Consider the following 19,175-nt stretch of genomic DNA (forward strand, 5'->3'; position numbering starts at 1 on the left):
TAAGCCCAGGCTTCTTAATACAGTAGTGTATCGTTTCAGTGGTATTGTTTTCGTAATAGTAACAATAATAATATAGTAAATATGACCATACCACTTTAATCCCAATGTCGTGAATACAAAGTTAGTGGATTGAAGCGGTGTATGGTTCATGAATCAATGATAAGCGGTATGCAGTACTAACAACCGCAGAAGTAAGGAATTCGCCTCGGTTTTTTGATATCATGTTATTAACCCAATCCTAGTGGGGTATATAGATTACAGTAGATCTTGCCTCAATTCTGTAAGTAAAACACTTACCACACGGGTGTCGGGATTCCTCCACATTTCTTTGTTTAATGCTATAAACAGCATTAGCGGCTGTTTAAAAAGCTAATCATATGTGTTTGTGGTTTATAATATTTTACAAGCCCAGCTCCGCCACTGTTAGACTTTCCGTCTTACTCATATAGGGCAAGGCCACCCAAACTCACTCCTGATTGTCATCCTGACTGTAATTACCCCCTAAATTGAGCTGATTAACCTCGATGATCACCTACAACAGAAATTGAATGTTGGATCATTTTGCTCAATAAATAAATGAAAAAGTAGATTTTTTTTGTGCTAATTGTTGAATCAGGTTCTCTTTATTTAATATAGATTGTTGGACTCGAATAAAATGCTAAAATCTGTCTCGAGAAAGACTGGCGTGTTCCTGATAAAATTGTTCCTGGGCCACTGCAGAAGTGTTTATCACAATGACTTGGGAAGAGTGACCTCCGCTAGTCTACTATATAAGAGAGCCATTGGTCTGTGTGTCGCCATTTTTCTCAGAGACGGCTGAACGGATATTCGTCAAACTTTCGGAGGTTCATCAGTGATTGCCTGGGAGTGTTTTAGGCAAAAAAGAAGAATTTTTTGAAGAAAAACAAGTTAGTTTTGGGGATTTAAAAAAATCGTTCTACAGTGCTTAAGCCTTTTTGATTAATGACAGTTAATATATACAAGTACAAATTCGTGTAAATAAATACAAAACAATTACCAAACATTTGACCACGAATATTAAAACAATTCTGGAAGCGGTCAAAATTGGTTGTAAGGCTTCTTCTTCTTCCTGATCGTCATCATACTTAACTCAGAAACGTGATGAATGGCACATTCACCAGCATATATTCAACGCAAAGGTAAAATGATCATTTGACATTTGTGATGGATTCTGATTTGGATGTAATTGCTTTTCCATTTTATTTGCCCTCATTTTTAAATATGTTAAGGTTTCTTTTTCGCTTGAGCAATGCAGGGTACTCCAGCTATAAACACTTATATACTTTACTCGGGGTACAAATACAAATACAACTTTGCCTGGGCAGTAACATAGGCTACGTGGCCACGGCCTCATGCAGGGGTGTGGGGGACCGGGAGAGGAGCATGAATTCTCTATGTAAATGTGTACCGTGTGGCGCCACCTGGTGATGGTGGCAGAGGGTATTACAATTTCCTTTTTTTACCTGGGCAACACAGGTTATGAAGCACTCCTTGCATGGGAAAATGTTTCCACTGAGTACAGGTACATGCTTGAGCTGAAGCACTCTTTGCACGGGAAAATGTTTCCTCCTTCGCTACCCGCCTCCCCCTCCCACAAAATGAAGGGGCCTGTCAAAGGCACCACCCTCCCACCCCCCTGAAAAGGGTATATCTTTCCCCTCCCTCTCCCCTCACCTCCTCCTCACTCCCTTCCTCACCCCACCCTGTCCTGCTTCTCCCCCCTCTCCCCCTCTCCACGGCAACGCCAGGTACTCCTGCTAGTATGAGATAACTAGAACGGCATTGGGTAGAGTGCATACCTCCGCCAGGCTGAACAGTTTACGTTTTGTATCGCACTGATAATCGGCTTCTTCTTGTCACCAAACCAACTCATCCACCAAGTTTTGTCCGAATCCGTCCACAACTTTTTGAAATATCATGCTATGTATCGTTTTTGGCCCCATCTCTCAATGGTGAAGAATCACTTAAAGAAAAATTAAAAGAAGACCGATAGTCTTGGACTCTAGGTAGTCTAACAATGGTGGAGCCAGCGATGTCATGGATGGGAACCACTGAACTATAACACTACGTGGAACGGACAGTCTGCGAACACACACACAAAAGGCCCATAGGCAGTGAGTTTTACATGAAGCCACGGGATCGCAATGCATTATGGGATTTAGTCACGCAAAAAGCGTATTGCTTTTGTATCGCTGTGATTGAACGACGTACACATCTTGCAAGATTTATATAGAGATTTCTTTCATAATTGCACATTTGTTCTTAGTTGTTTCACTTCGGTGACATGATACTAGAGTAAAACAGAATGCCATCCTGTTCTGCAATCAACTGCACGAATCGAGATGTTCGTGAAAATCGCGAGAAAGGGTTGACATTTCACAGGTAAGGAAACGCCAATTTTTTTCCATTTTTTCCCCTTGTCACCCTTTTGTCACTTACATGTAATCACTTTTTTTTTCAGGTTTCCACGATGCAACCCAGATCGGTTGAGGCAATGGCTGATAAACATGCGGAGGGACAGATGGATGCCAACAGCCAGGTCTGTGCTATGCTCCAAGCACTTCACAGCACAAAGCTTCCACACGTTTGGACTGCGTGTAAAGCTCCGTGATTCTGCTGTGCCAACAATATTTGACCTCCCTCGTCATCTCCAAAAGGTATGTTGTATTCACATCTGTACATTTAAATCCAAGTTGCTCTGAGTGTACACTGTTCTATTATTAATAATTATATCAAACTTAGACTAAGAAATACAGGTAGAGTACATTGTGACATGTACAGTATATATGTCACATGTGATTCCATCTTTGATATTGTGTGTCTTGATCAGGTTTTGAGGTACTAAGACAATCCTTCACATCAGAAATAATTGATGCAATTGGTGAGGTGTAAAACAAAATTAAATTTCATAATGAATTTTAGTAACACTTTGGAATAAAGCCATTGTTTAAGGGATGACAATTTTCACCAAAAGAGGCACCTGTCATTAGACGGCTGCAATAAAATAGTTTTAAAGAATTTATCTTTATATCTGATGACATTGTCTATTTGATTGTCTTAGTCTCTTAGACAACTAATGTATTGAAAGAGATCACATTTTGGGAACATTTATGTTACCTGCTAATGCACACTGGCAGAAATTCTGATTTTGTTTGTGTGCACACAAATGGGCAACCAATGTAAGACCTTCTGGTACTTTGTGATTAAAATACTAATTTATGAAATTTACTAGTTCCTATAGTGATTACAGCAATTTTAATTATTAGCTTCTGCAATGTACATCACTGTTTGCATGGAATTACCCTTTGAAATTTTGTTTTTTGTTTTTTGTTTCAGAAAGTGAACAACCGGAAATGCCCAGCAGTCCGCATTTCTACACCACCTTTAAGGGAACCAGATCTTCATTCTTGCCCATTGCCACAGCAAAATGCCCCTGTTGACCCGCTGGCTGAGCACAATTATGCTACAATGGACTCCGAGGAAATTGAAGCACAAGTTAGATAAGTCCATAGAGAGACTGGAAATATGTCAAAAGAAAATGAAAGTAGTGCATCAACGAACACGCCGTTTTAAGCGGAAGGTAGAGACCCTGAGAGGTGTCATCAATGAGCTACGGAATGAAAACCTGATTTCCACCAATTGCGCGGACTTGCTTGATGGCACCATTGATGGCATACCTAAAGATTTGATGACAAGAATCGTTGAATGCAAAAAGGGAAAGGGATCATCTGCTTATCCTGAGGAGCTGAAGTCCTTTGCACTCACACTACAATTCTACTCGGCAAAGGCTTATGAATATGTCAGAAAAACTTTTGACTTGAGCATACCCCACCCACGCCAACTTCGGAGATGGTACAGTAGGATTGATGGTGATCCAGGTTTCACGAAACAGGCATTCTCCTCACTAGCAGGAAAAGTGACCAGAAACAGAGAAACTGGAAAGGAGACTATCATCGCCTTGATGTTGGACGAGATGTCTATTCACAAGCATGTGGAATTTGCTGAAGGCAAATATCATGGCTATGTAGATGTTGGAAATGGTGCAACAGATGATGCCACCCCATTAGCTAAAGATGCCCTTGTTCTCATGGCAGTCTCAGTGAATGAATCTTGGAAAATACCATTAGCATATTTCCTCATAGATGGAATGACGGGAGCAGAAAGGGCAAATTTGGTTCTGGAATGTCTGTTGCGACTGAATAACATTGGTGTACGTGCTGTGTCATTAACGTGCGATGGGCCATCCTGCCATATTGCAATGATGAAGGTACTAGGAGCAAACGTGAACATCAATGGAATGGATCCTTCATTTCCACACCCAGCTGACCCTTCCGTGCGCGTATATGTGATACTTGACGTCTGCCATATGCTGAAACTACTTCGCAATTCATTTGCAGATGGTGGGATTTTTAGAACGCAGGATGGTCAAAGTGTGAAATGGACATACATTGAAGAGCTTCACAAACTTCAAGGATCTGAAGGACTCCGACTTGGGAACAAGGTAAAAAATGCCCACATTCAGTGGAGAACGCAGAAAATGAAAGTGAACCTGGCAGCACAAATATTCAGTGCCAGTGTTGCTGATGCTCTGCAATATTGCGAAGAAAAACTTCAACTTCCACAATTCCAGGGCTGCAGTGCAACTATAGAGTTTCTTCGGCATGTTGATTCAGCCTTCGATGCTTTAAACAGCAGAAATCCGTTTGGAAGGGGGCTGAAAGCACCATTGAAAGGGGACAACCATGCATCCATTCAACAACGATTGCATGATGCTGAAGTCTTCCTTCTCGGTCTCAAAGATGGATCTGGTAGGAAAATGTGTGAAGGACCAAGAAAGACTGGTTTTGTTGGCTTCGTTGTTAGCATCAGAAGCATTTTAAACATGTATCAAGAACTTGTCGCACCAACCGATGCCCCACTCAAATACCTACTAACGTATAAATTCTCTCAGGATCACATTGAATTGTTCTTTTCCGCCCTCAGAGCACGTGGAGGATTCAACAACAACCCCACTGCAAGACAGTTCAAAGCTGCATACAAACGCCTGTTGATGAGACATCACATAAAAAATGGCACTGGGAACTGTATTCTTCGTGATGACACAGCCATTCTTCACACTGAGAGCGTCAATGATGTCACAACTATGAACATTACTCGAAAGTATGATCTCATTCCCAGACAACCCAGCAAGACAGATCATGACTACAGTGACATGCCACATATTGAGCCCTTATCAGAATATAAGGATGCGGCTGTCAACTACATCAGTGGATACATTGTGAAATCTCTTAGGCTGCATATGGACTGTATGGAATGTGCCAATGCAATGTCATCTTCTGATGGCAATGCTCATGACTTTGTCACCATGAAAGATCGCGGGAGGCTGCAGAGGCCATCAGCTAGCGTAGTATCTGTATGTAGAGAAACAGAGAAATGTTTCCAGCGACTTCTAAGAATAACTCAAGGAAAGCTTCCTCAAGGCCGTGGAGTGACATCTGCTATCTCTTCCTCAGTTCTGGAGAACACAAGCCACATGAACTTATTTCCTCAGTTGCACCGTCACCAGTTTGATACTACAATTGACAACAACCACATTCACAGCCTGATCAAGAAAATTGCATCACGGTATGGACAGATCAAGCTCTACCACTTAGGAAGGGTAAAAACAGATGCTGCTACCGGGCCCAAAGTAAGGAAGCTCCTAGCCAAAACAATTTTGTTTCGTCATCAGTAGACATGGACTTTATATTATGTAGAAAATGATAATAAATTGGATTTTTTTTTTTATTAGCATACAACATCCAGATATTTCAAAGACATGTATGATCTTAATGATAGTGAAAATTATTGTCACTGGTAATTTTTTTAATAGTATGAAGCTTTGACACTTGACTGTGTACAGTAATTTGCCTTGTTATTTGTATAACTACAGTTGAAAGTTCTTGCCTCACTCTCATCAGCTCATTTCTGAAATGCAACATATTTGTTACTGTATACACTGTACAGAAAATGTTCATGTACCTATCATGGACATTTATGCATGTTTACTCACTATTATATCTATGTATGTGTACATGTATGAAGTATATGATGCAATTTAAGCGCTTTGTTGTGCTACACTTCCTTTAATTTTTTTTGACATGTTTATTGTAATTTGCTTTGTGTGTGAATTATGGACAGTATGCCACAAAATTACCTAAACTCGACCTTGATAGCCATGTTTTGCCTTGTATTTTGTGCAAGTACAGTGTACATTACAGTATTAGTCATGTGTGTAACATTGATAATCATGGATTCAATATTTTTAGTACGTTCTTGCGATGAAAATAATGGCAAAATTCATCTTGGAAAACTTACACCTACCCACAAAGGCTATGGGGGCATTCATTTTTCTGGGTGCATACGATAGGGGGCGCCATACATGTCGGTGGCTTCAGCGGATCACGGGCACCGTCCGTTCCACGTAGTGTTATAGTTCAGTGATGGGAACACTTACATCATTTCCTCATTCTGCTTTAAACTCAATATCTCTATATTTTCATTCCAAACAGCATCATTCATCATTCCAATTACAAATTAATACTATAGTGTTAACATATGAAAATATAATGGTAAATCACAATTGTATTGAGATATTATCAAACCAGAAAACCGTCGCCATCTGTTCACTTCCGGATTCGGGAGCAAGATCCGTGTCGATCGAATTTCAAAATCATAAATGTATTGAGAAATTTCTGAAACCTCCTACCTACCTTACGACACCTGCTGGGACCCTAAAACGTTCCACAAAAGCTTATTATAGCCGGCGAAGCCGGTGTTGTGAATGAACGCGTACGTATTATGTTGAAAAACCAGGTTTTGCTGAATCCTTCGAGAATTCCAAGCTTTGAGGCACCAAATCACACCATGGCGGCCGCCATCTTGCGGATGCGGAAGTATGCATAAAAAATTGTGAAAAAGTTCAATAGGAGTTTGTTTCACCCGTCTTTGTTTGATTCACAATCTTATGCACCTCTAATTTGTAATTAATAATAATAATAATACATTTATTTTATATAGCGCTTTTCAAGAAGCCCAAAGGCGCTTTGACAGAGTACAAAAAAATAAGTGCAAAAAGACAAAAATCAATAGGTAAATAATCAAAGCAAAAGGAAGGAGAAGGAGAAAAGATAGTCAGGGGTTAAATGCTGTGGGTTAAATGTTGAATGCAGTGTTGGACAGGTGGGTCTTGAGTGATGTTTTGAATGTGGTGAGTGAGGAGGAGTCTCTGATGGTGTGAGGTAGTGAGTTCCAGAGGGTGGGAGCAGCGATGGAGAAGGCCCTGTCCCCCCAGGATCTGAATTTGGTCCGCATGGGGAGGGGGGTCAGGAGGTTGGTACCAGCAGAGCGGAGGTTGCGGGTGGGAGTGTGTCTGGAGAGGAGGTCAGTCAGGTAGGATGGGGCCAGGTTATGGAGGGCTTTGTAGGTCAAGAGGAGGAAATTGTACTGGATTCTCTGGGGGATGGGGAGCCAGTGAAGCTTGTAAAGGATGGGGGTGATGTGGTCACGGGTCCGGGAATGGGTGAGTAGACGGGCAGCGGAGTTCTGAATGTATTGGAGTTTATTGGTGATTATTGAGGGCGAACCGAAGAGGAGGCTGTTGCAGTTGTCAAGACGGGAGGTGATGAAGGCGTGGATGAGGGTTTCTGCAGCCGTGGAAGAGAGGGATGGACGGAGACGGGCGATGTTTTTCAGGTGAAAGAAGGCTGTATTTGTGATCTGTTTCGTGTATTTGTCGAAGGAGAGGGTTTGGTCAAAGATGATGCCAAGATTCTGGATGTGAGGGGAGGTGAATACTGGGAAACCGTCGATGTTGAGAGCGAAGTTATGGGTGGATTTGGTGAGCGTTTCTGGGCCAATGATGATTATTTCAGATTTATCAGTTAAGTTTGAGGAAGTTGATTTGAAGCCAGGATTTTATTTCAGTGATGCAGTTTGTCAGGATAGAGTGGGTGGAGGTGGAGACGGACTTGGTGGAGATGAAAAGCTGGATGTCATCGGCGAAGCAGTGGAATTGGAGACCATGACGGCGGATTAAGTGACCAAGGGGGAACAGGTACAGGATGAAGAGGCGGGGGCCAAGAACTGAACCTTGGGGGACACCTTGGGGGAGGGGAGCAGTGGGGGATTTGCAGTTATTGATGGAGATGAACTGGCGTCTGTCAGAGAGGTAAGATTTGATCCAAGAGAGGGCAGTGCCGGTAATGTTAAAGGTGGTTTCAAGTCGGGTGAGGAGGATGGTGTGATTGATGGTGTCAAAGGCGGCGCTGAGGTGGAGGAGGATGAGAATGTTGAGGTTGCCAGCGTCAGAGGAGAGGAGAAGGTCGTTGGTGATTTTGAGGAGAGCAGTTTCAGTACTGTGGTTGGAGCGGAATCCGGATTGGAATGTTTCATACAGGTTATTGGCAGAGAGGTGATGCTTAAGTTGAGTGGCTACAGCGCGTTCCAAAACTTTTGACAGAAAGGGTAGGTTGGAGATGGGTCTGAAGTTGTTTAGGGTGTCAGGGTTGAGTCCTGATTTGTTGAGTTTTTGTTGAGTTGAGTTGAGTCCTAAAATACTTTAAGACCAACCTCGTTCCCCGGGGCCACACGGGCCCTGGTTATCTTCAACGAAAATCGTCACCAAACACCGGAACCAATGAGATTCGAGCATTTGAAAAAATATTTCAAAAACCAAATCGCTCCATGGAGGCCGCCATCTTGCGGATGCGGAAGTATGCATTAAAAAATTGAGAAAAAGTTCAATAGGAGTTTGTTTCACTCGTCTTTTTTTGATTCACAATCTTATGCACCTCTAATTTGTAATTAAAATACTTTAAGACCAACCTCGTTCCCTGTGCCTGCACCGGCCCTGGTTATCTTCAACGAAAATCGTCACCAAACACCGGAACCAATGAGATTCGAGCATTTGAAAAAATATTTCAGAAAAGCTTATTACCGCGTTTCGGAGGCTGAAAACGGCGTCAAATATTCTAAAATTGACGAAGAATTATTTTTTAGAAATCTCGCGGCCGTAGGGGATAGTTTTTCACGGCCGGAAATATCCGAAGTTGAGACGGAATTCACCGAATTAATCAAGAAGGAAATTTTATAAACTTTAATCTCATCCAGAATGCAAATGGTGTCATTTTGAACTAGGTACGGTACCTACTACACCTACCAACTACCAACTACCTAACCTACTGATGCCATAGTGATGGGTAAAATAGTGGCAAGAGGCTTTGGCTTCGCCGGCTCATTGCGGCTTTGCAGTCGGGTACTAGTATATTTCCTTTTAGTAAAATATGCAACTGTAATGGTTACTGAAGGTGTCCCCCTGTGACCAGATCCTCAGCTCTGATTGGTGGACTCTTATGGGGACATACAGACAGACAAACGCTGTCCTCGATGGCATTGCCGTATGGGCTCCGCTGTAAAAATTCCCTTATCGGGATCCGTATTCGTATCTTCACGAAAATCGAATCGATTTGTTCTTGTGACAACCCCAACCTGTCCACCAAGTTTAGTCCGAACCCGGCCATAATTTGTTGAGATATCCTGCTCATATTAGACAGACAGACTGTGTTGATACCGGATCATATGTCATGATCCTGGGGCCAGCTTCCTGTTGTTGTAATTGTTGTTGTACTCTTTTCATACTCTCACGAGATTCAATAAAGCGGCAGTGGGACTTGGCACAATCATGGCGTAGGGTCACTGAATACGATCGCAACACAGACAGACGAAAAACAGACACACAGCTGGACAGCCAGACAGACGACAGACAAACAGACAGACAGCCGACAAACAGCACACAACCACACAGACATCCAGACAGACAGCCGACAAACAGGCAGACAACCAGACAGACAGCCAAAAAACAGGCAGAGAGTCAAGACAGACAGCCAGACATTTAGGCAGACAGACACATGACAAACAGACAGCCAGACATTCAGGCAGATGACAAACAGAGAGACAGACATTCAGACAGCCGACAAACAGGCAGACAACCAGACAGACAGACAGATGACAAACAGACAGCCAGACATTCAGACAGATGACAAACAGACAGACAGACATTCAGACAGACACAGCCGACGACAAACAGGCAGAGAGCCAGGCAGCCAGGCAGAGAGCCAGGCAGCCAGACAGACAGACAGACAGCTAGACACTCGAATAAAAAATACTAAAACACAGAGACAAAGTAATGAAGGAACTGCGCTCCAACGCGAATCGAAAGAATTGACGCGACCAAAGACGGAATTCGTCCGAGTTGCTTTATTGAAACAAAACAGCTCAGGTATTCTGACAAGCCCGTTTATCGGGCAGCAATATATATACACATTTATGTCGGGAAGTTTGCCCGGCAAAAGCTATACCGGGCATGCCCGGGTGTCAAGGGCGAGCCTTGGAAAGGCGAGTCTGGACCTGCCCGGGCGTGTTTGGCTGCGGCCTGGCAAGTCGAGGCTGGGCGTGCCCGGGCGCTCTGGACGAGCACTGGAAAGGCGAGAGCGGGCATGCCCGGACGCTCTGGGCGAGCCCTGGAAAGGTGATAGCGGGCATGCCCGGATGCTCTGGGCGAGCCCTGGAAAGGCGAGAGCGGGCATGCCCGGGAACAGTGAGTCCAGGCATGCCCAGGAGAGGCGCGTCTGGCCGTGTTCTGGCCGGTGCAAGGCGATTGTGTGCATCCAGCGGTAACCGCTACACACGCCCCTCCAGAATCGACTTGCACCGGCAGGGTCAATTTAAGGGGGGTCCGGATGACCCGGCCGAAGCGACCCCTGGAGGGTCGTGGGGAGGGGTCCGACGTGGAGGTGGGTGGTCGAGCGGGGGGAACTGTGGACGGGGGGCGGCCTCGCCGCGGAGGAAAGGCCAACCGTGGTGGTCGGTCGACGTCCATGTGCGCCGGTTTGAGGCGGTCCACAGAAATCCGGTCCGGCCGGCCGCCGAAGTCGACGATGAAAGACTTGTCGCCCCGTCGCAGGACCCGGAAGGGCCCGTCGTACGGCGGCCGGAGTGGCCCCCGGTGCGCGTCATGACGCACAAAGACGTACTCCGCTGTGCGAAGCGCTGGGGGGACGTAGGAATGGGGGCCACCATGGCGGGACGTCGGCACGGGGGCAAATCGTCGGGCGGCCTCCTGGAGGTCCGAGCGCTGGCGAGCGGCGGACCAGGGACTGGTAGCGTCGGGCACGAATTCGCCCGGGACGCGGAGCGGCTGGCCGTAGACGAGCTCGGCGGCGGACGCCTGGAGGTCTTCCTTGGGGGCCGTGCGAAGGCCCAAAAGGACCCACGGCAGCCGGTCGGCCCAACCGTCGTCCTGAAGGCCGGCCATGAGTGCGGCCTTCATGGAGCGGTGAAACCGCTCGCACAACCCGTTGGCTTGGGGGTGGTAGGCCGTGGTGCGGTGCAGCGTGACCCCAAACGAACGGGCGACCGTGCCCCAAAGCTCAGACGTGAACTGTGGGCCGTGGTCGGACGAGATGTCCGCTGGTGCGCCGAAGCGCGCGACCCAGGTGGCGATGAACGCCTGCGCCACATCGGCGGTGGTGGAGGAGGCGAGGGGCACGGCCTCCGGCCACCTGGTGGTCCTGTCCACCATGGTGAGCAGGTGGGTGAACCCCCGCGAGGGGGGCAGGGGACCCACCAGGTCCACGTGGACGTGGTCGAAACGCCGTTCAGGCACGGCGAAAGGTGCCAGCGGGGCCTGGGTGTGGCGGTGGACCTTGACCCGCTGGCAGGCCGTGCAGGCGTTGGCCCAGTCGCGGATGTTTCGTCGAAGGCCGTGCCAGACGAAACGCGCCGACACCAGCTTCTGAGAAGCTTTCTGGCCCGGGTGAGAAAGGCCGAGGATGGAGGCGAAGATGCGGCGCTGCCAGGAAACGGGCACGATGGGGCGAGGCTGGCCCTGGGAGACGTCGCAGAGCAGGACGGTGCCCGCGAAGGGAATGTCGGCCAGGCGGAGGCCCGTGTCCGCCGCACGGAGTGCCTGCACCGAGGCGTCGGTGGTCTGGTCGGCCACCATAAGCGCGAAGTCCACGCCGAGGTGGACCGCGTTCGCGCTGGCCCGAGAAAGACAGTCGGCCACGGCGTTGTCTTTGCCGGCGACGTGCCGGATGTCCGTGGTGAACTCCGACACGGCGGAGAGGTGGCGCTGCTGGTGGGCCGACCACGGCTCCGTGACCTTAGCCATTGCGTAGACCAACGGCTTGTGGTCGACGAAAGCCGTGAACGGGCGGCCCTCCAGGAGGTGTCGGAAATGGCGAACGGCCAGGAATAGCCCGAGCAGCTCGCGGTCGAACGTGCTGTAGTTTAACTCGTTCGGCCGGAGTTGCCGGCTGAAAAAAGCGAGTGGCTGCCAAACCCCGTCCACCCATTGCTCATGGAGGGCGCCCACCGCGTAGTTGGAGGCGTCCGTAGTGAGGGCGATGGGCGCGTTGAGCACCGGGTGAGCCAGCAGCGTTGCGTCGGCGAGGGCCCGTTTGGCGCTGGCGAAGGCCGCGTCCATGGCCGCGGACCAAACAATGTCATGCTTGGCCGGCTTGCCCCGGAGGGCCTCGTAAAGGGGCCGCATGAGCTGAGCAGTGCGGGGCACGAATCGGTGATAAAAATTCACCATGCCGAGGAACTCTTGGAGGGCCTTGATGGAACGGGGACGCGGGAACGTGGTGATGGCCTCGACCTTGGTCGGCAGCGGCACGGCCCCGGTCTTGGTGATGCGGTGGCCCAAAAAGTCAACTGTCGTCGCGCCGAAGTGGCATTTGACCGGGTTGACAATTAAGCCATGCTCGCTGAGGCGACCGAACAGTGTTCGGAGGTGGAGGAGGTGCTCGGCACGGGACGTGCTGGCGACGAGGATATCGTCCAGATAGACGAAAAGAAACGGCAGGTCGCGCAGCACGCCGTCCATCAAGTGCTGGAACGCCTGGGCCGCGTTCTTGAGGCCAAACGGCATCCGCAAAAATTCGAACAGGCCGAACGGCGTGATGACGGCCGTCTTCGGGACGTCGGCCGCCCGGACAGGTACCTGGTGGTAGCCCCGTATCAGGTCAATTTTCGAAAAGATGACCCGTCCCGCCAAACGGGCGGAAAAGTCCTGAATATGCGGGATCGGGTACCTGTCGGGTGTGGTAGCGTCGTTGAGACGGCGGTAGTCGCCACACGGGCGCCATCCACCCCCCGGCTTTGGCACGATGTGCAGTGGCGAGGCCCACGCGCTATCGGAGCGCCGCACGATGCCGAGGTGCTCCAACGCGTCGAACTCGGCCTTCGCCACGGCGAGCTTGGCCGGGTCAAGGCGGCGGGCCCTGGCGTAGACCGGCGGGCCCGTAGTGGGTATGTGGTGCTCGATCCCGTGCCGCACCGCGACGGCCGAAAACGTCGGCCGCGTGAGGGCCGGGAATTCCGTGAGCAGGCGAGCGAACTCGTTCGCTGCCGGGAGGGCGCACACCAGTTCGGTCGGCGCGGAGCTGCTCATCGTGCACGCCAGGGAGCTGAAGGTCTCGGCGTTGACAAGGCGACGACGTTTGACGTCGACCAGCAGCCCGTGCGCGCAGAGGAAGTCGGCGCCCAGCAAAGCCATGGGGATGCAGGCGGTCACAAAAGTCCATTGAAAACGCTGGCTGCCGAAGCAGAGGGTGACGACGCGTGGGCCGAAAGTGCGTATGGCCGAGCCATTAGCAGCGACCAAAGAGGGGCCGCAAACGGCGTCCCGCCTGTCCTGCTCGGAGGCGGGTATGACGCTCAGTTGGGCGCCGGTGTCACACAGGAAACGCCGCCCAGACGCTTTGTCCCGAATAAACAGCAAGTTGCCCGAGTGGCCGGCGCTCATGGCTGGGAATGAACGCCGGCCCGGCCGTTTCCCGACCTGCCGAAAGTGCACGGGGGCCGGCACGTCCGAGCCTTGTGTCCGAACCTGGCGTGGTAATAACACCACGCCCGGTCAGGTGGAGGCCCCGGCCGTCGTGTCGGAAGCGGGCGGTGCGGCGTGGCGGCCGCCAGTTGCACCGGCAGTTCGGCCTCCAACCGCGCAGGGCGCTCGGGCGTCGCCTCGGACGGCGGCGGGCTCCAGGTAACCGCGCCGATGTGCTGGCCCGCCGAGGAGATCTTATCGGCTTCCCTGGCGAGGGCGCGGGAATCCGTGATCAACGTGCCAGCCAGGGCGAGGCGTACCGGGTGAGGCAGCTGGCGAAGGAACAGCTCGCGGAACAGAAAATCCGGAGAGTGCTCACCGAGCAACGAGAGCATATAGTCCATGCGCTCGGACGGGTTCGTGTCGCCGAGCTCGGGCAGAGCGAGCAGGCGCCGTGCGCGTGCTGCCGGTGAGAGGGTGAAAGCGTCGAGGAGGAGTGTCTTCAGCGCGTCGTATTTGTCAGCAGCCGGCGGGTGCTCGAGGAGGCTCAAGGCACGGGCCGCGGTGGCGGAACCGAGCGCCGCCACAACATGGTGGAAGCGGGTGTCGTCCGCGGTGATGCCTCGCAGGGCGAACTGAGAGTCCGCCTGAGCGAACCAAACAGCCACGTGAGCCTCCCAGAAGGTAGGCAGTTTAAGCGTCACTGCCGTATCCATGTCGGTAGGTCACCAATGAAGGAACTGCGCTCCAACGCGAGTCGAAAGAATTGACGCGACCAAAGACGGAATTTGTCCGAGTTGCTTTATTGAAACAAAACAGCTCAGGTATTCTGACAAGCCCGTTTATCGGGCAGCAATATATATACACATTTATGTCGGGAAGTTTGCCCGGCAAAAGCTATACCGGGCATGCCCGGGTGTCAAGGGCGAGCCTTGGAAAGGCGAGTCTGGACCTGCCCGGGCGTGTTTGGCTGCGGCCTGGCAAGTCGAGGCTGGGCGTGCCCGGGCGCTCTGGACAGCACTGGAAAGGCGAGAGCGGGCATGCCCGGACGCTCTGGGCGAGCCCTGGAAAGGCGATAGCGGGCGTGCCCGGACGCTCTGGGCGAGCCCTGGAAAGGCGATAGCGGGCATGCCCGGACGCTCTGGGCGAGCCCTGGAAAGGCGATAGCGGGCATGCCCGGACGCTCTGGGCGAGCCCTGGAAAGGCGATAGCGGGCATGCCCGGACGCTCTGGGCGAGCCCTGGAAAGGCGATAGCGGGCATGCCCGGACGCTCTGGGCGAGCCCTGGAAAGGCGATAGCGGGCATGCCCGGGAGGTTCGGGCGTGCCCGCCCGGGAACAGTGAGTCCGGGCATGCCTGGGAGAGGCGCGTCTGGCCGTGTTCTGGCCGGTGCAAGGCGATTGTGTGCATCCAGCGGTAACCGCTACAGTAAAACCTTTTTGTTGCTCCTATTCATTCGGGCATTAGTAGAAAGTTATATTTTTCATTTATTTATTTATTCCCGTCCCTCTATCTACGCCATTGTTGCGATATTACTCTCGACTCTATAGGCGGCCATGTGTCAGACAAACGAGATGCACATGATGGGACATGGGCCACAGACATGATGGACCAAACGACGTTATCCTGAGTGGGGAGTTTGTTCCACTTTGGGATATGAGTAATAATATGAGATCCTTACAAGGAACTTCAACACAGTCGATCTCTCGGCCCATCAAGCCTGTCCAACGTGTGTTTGTCCAACGTCCAACGCTTTAAACGCTGAACGTGAAGTACCAGGTTCAAACCACCGGCCTGACCTGTCCCACTCAGATTGAACGCTCGATCCATATCACCCTGGAGTCTGGTATTTTAATAGTGTATGCTCACCATGATCAGTATTTTCAATAATATAATAATATAATAATATAATAATATAATAATAATAATAATAATAATAATAATAATAATAATAAATGACAGCATTATAGTTTGTTTGCAGTTTCGTGTTGATGGCACGTCATGACGTCGCCTCAGCCAACAACTTCCGCTAGTATGACGTCGTCGCGTTCTGTTCGTCAGTCGACGCTGCCATACCCTGTTGGTCACCAATACGTCAACCCTGCTTCACCATTACTCTGGCCCTTGATTTAGTTGCTGTTCTTCACAACAGGTGTGTACGGCAGCCTCTCGGAACAGATTGTCCTGGGGATTGTGATCGCTGTGGAATGTTTATCAGTGCTGTTTGCGACGTCGGATGGATAGGCCTTAGCACCTTCCCTTGGCTTGGGCAACGTCCACCACTACAATCAATGGCTGGAGTATGTATGGCGTGGTTCATCTTTGAAGAGGGGGTTTTGGGCGCTTTGGGTTCGATTATTGACTTGCACGATCAAGCTTTTGTTTTGGGGAGGTCAGTGCTTGAGCTGTCAGGTCCAGTTTGGGAGAAGGTCAGTGCTTGAGCTGTCGGGCCCAGTTTGGGAGGAGGTCAGTGCTTGAGCTGTCAGGTCCAGTTTGGGTCGTGGTCAGTGCTTGAGCTGTCAGGTCCAGTTTGGGATGAGGTCAGTGCTTGAGCTGTCAGGTCCAGTTTGGGAGGAGGCCAGTGCTTGAGCTGTCAGGCCCAGTTTGGGTCGTGGTCAGTGCTTGAGCTGTCAGGTCCAGTTTGGGATGAGGTCAGTGCTTGGGCTGTCAGGTCCAGTTTGGGTCGTGGTCAGTGCTTGAGCTGTCAGGTCCAGTTTGGGTCGTGGTCAGTGCTTGAGCTGTCAGGTCCAGTTTGGGTCGTGTTCAGTTCTTGAGCTGTCAGGTCCAGTGTGGGTCATGGTGAGTGCTTGAGCTGTCAGGTCCAGCATGGGAGGAGGTCAGTGCTTGAGCTGTCAGGTTCAGTTTGGGAGGGGGTCAGTACTTGTGCTGTCAGGTCCAGTTTGGGAGGAGGTCAGTGCTTGAGCTGTCAGGTCCAGGTTGGGAGGAGGCCAGTGCTTGAGCTGTCAGGTCCAGCATCGGAGGAGGTCAGTGCTTAAGCTCTCAGGTCCAGTTTGGGTCGTGGTCAGTGCTTGAGCTGTCAGGTCCAGTTTGGGTCATGCTGAGTGCTTGAGCTGTCAAGTCTTGTTTGAGAGGAGGTCAGTGCTTGAGCTGTCAGGTCCAGCATGGGAGGAGGTCGGTGCTTGAGCTGTCGGGTCCAGTTTGGGTCGTGTTCAGTGCTTGAGCTGTCAGGTCCAGTTTGGGTCGTGTTCAGTTCTTGAGCTGTCAGGTCCAGTGTGGGTCATGGTGAGTGCTTGAGCTGTCAGGTCCAGCATGGGAGGTCAGTGCTTGAGCTGTCAGGTTCAGTTTGGGAGGGGGTCAGTACTTGTGCTGTCAGGTCCCGTTTGGGTCATGGTCAGTGCTTGAGCTGTCAGGTCCTGTTTGGGTCATGGCCAGTGTTTGAGCTGTCAGGTCCAGTTTGGGTCGTGGTCAGTGCTTGAGCTGTTAGGTCCAGTTTGGGAGGAGGTCAGTGCTTGAGCTGTCAGGTCCAGTTTGGGTCATGGTCAGTGCTTGAGCTGTCAGGTCCAGTTTGGGAGGGCATCAGTGCTTGACTTGCCAGGTCCAGTTTAGGAAGGGTTCAGTGCTTGACTTGCCAGGTCCAGTTTGGGAGGGGGTCAGTGCTTCACCTGTCAGGTCCAGATTGGGAGGCTTCAGTGATTGACCTATCAGGCCCAGCTTTGGAAGGGAGGGGGCAGTCACTGCTTCTACCTGCCAGCTCAAGCTTCAGACTTTAGAGGGAGTTAGTGCTTGCTTCACCAGTTCTACCTTGAAATTATGTCAGTGCTTCAACTGCCAAATTATGCTTTAGAGTTTAGAGGGAGATAGTGCGTGACCTGCCATCTCCATCTTGAATGGGGGTCAGTTCTTGACCTGCTGTCTTGCCTGTGAGAGGTGGTCAATGCTTCCCCTGATTCAATTAAGGGGTGGGGAGGGGAGGAGGCATTCATTGAGGAAAACCTCAATTTTTATAATTCTTGATATATTCAGTCTGAACCAACCATCAAATCACTCTTCTGGTTTCGTTCCAAGGGGTGGGGTGAGGTGGTGAGAGGAGGTGAGGAAGCTGTATTGATGTTGCGCTTGCTATCTTTCTGCATTAATTTGCATATGAAACATCCCAATGATTGAGCCTTCAGTCTCCATTAACTAGTTATGTCCAGTTGGGATGCTTGTCAATATGTCCTTGTCTGAGAGGTGATGCTGTACCAGAACAGCAGTTTTTAGCTCAATCGACCCTGTTTTTAATTGAACCCAGACAAAAAGCTCAATGGCTATCCCACTATTGGTAATCCTATTCTCCTGCCCATATATATTGGCGTTTTGTCCTAAACATGAAGAAAATATTTAATTTATAATGCAAAGAGTGCTCGAGTTAGGTGAGAAAATACACGAAGAATAACTCAGGTGTCGAAAACCCCTGAACTCAACCAGTTACCTTTGTTATCATAATCCCATGAATGGTTGACAGGATATAATGTACACAATGGAAAATATAGTAAATCAAAGGAGGGGAGAGTGGGAGTAGAGGATAATGTTTTACTATAATGGAGCAAACGTGGATGTCGTGCAAACCTCAAAATTGACATTTAACAATTATTGGGCCTATGTAGAGGTTCCAAACCCAGTTCTACCTCTGGCTGGCGGACTTCCTCTGGTCGTAGTCAACGTGTGGCCCTGAATGGGTTTCTCTCATCTCCTCTTCCTGTTCAGGCTGTAGTTCCCCAAGGCAGTGTTCTGGCCCCTGTGCTTTTTCTGGTCTTCATCAATGATCTCTCTGACTCTCTTGAAAATCCTCTCTATCTCTTTGCTGATGATTCCACTCTCTGCCGCTCCATTCCTCATCCCTCAGATCGGCAGTCTGCAGCCTCCTCACTCTCTGCAGACCTGGACAAAATCACAGACTGGGCAAACAAGTGGAACATGTCTTTCAATCCTGACAAATCTCACACTCTTACGATGTCTCTCCGAAAAGACTGACTGGACAACCCTCCCATCCACTTTCTGAATAATCCTCTCCAAGAAGTTCTGTCACTCAAGCTTTTGCGTCTCACTATCTGCCATGATCTTTCCTGGGAAACCACATTTCAAATCTGGCTTCCAAAGCCAGTCGCCGACTGGGCATCCTCCGTCGTGCGAAGTCCTTCCTTGGCACACCTGAGCTCCTCACCACATTCAAGGCTTTCATCCGCAGCTCAATGGAATACTGCTCTCCCCCCTGGGCTGGTGCTCCTGCCTCGCACCTAGCTCGTCTTCACGCTGTTGAAACCAAAGCGTTCAGAATCATTGG

At 50.0% G+C, this 19,175-nt stretch overlaps 1 protein-coding gene across 3 annotated transcripts in view; it reads left to right on the plus strand.

Moving 5' to 3' along the window:
- The first annotated feature begins 15,919 nt into the window (after positions 1–15,919).
- Positions 15,920–19,175, plus strand: part of DCTN1 (dynactin subunit 1) — a 100,408-nt gene continuing 97,152 nt past the window's right edge. For 2 of the 3 annotated variants that reach the window (XM_068106396.2, XM_068106397.2), the window contains exon 1: positions 15,920–16,043. The gene's annotated coding sequence lies outside the window, so the exon portion shown is untranslated. The remainder of the gene's footprint in view (positions 16,044–19,175) is intronic. The other variant, XM_068106399.2, reaches the window with a different exon arrangement.

The sequence above is a fragment of the Myxine glutinosa genome, chromosome 2, assembly GCF_964187855.1.
Source record: "Myxine glutinosa chromosome 2, kmMyxGlut1.1, whole genome shotgun sequence".
NCBI lineage: Eukaryota > Metazoa > Chordata > Myxini > Myxiniformes > Myxinidae > Myxine > Myxine glutinosa.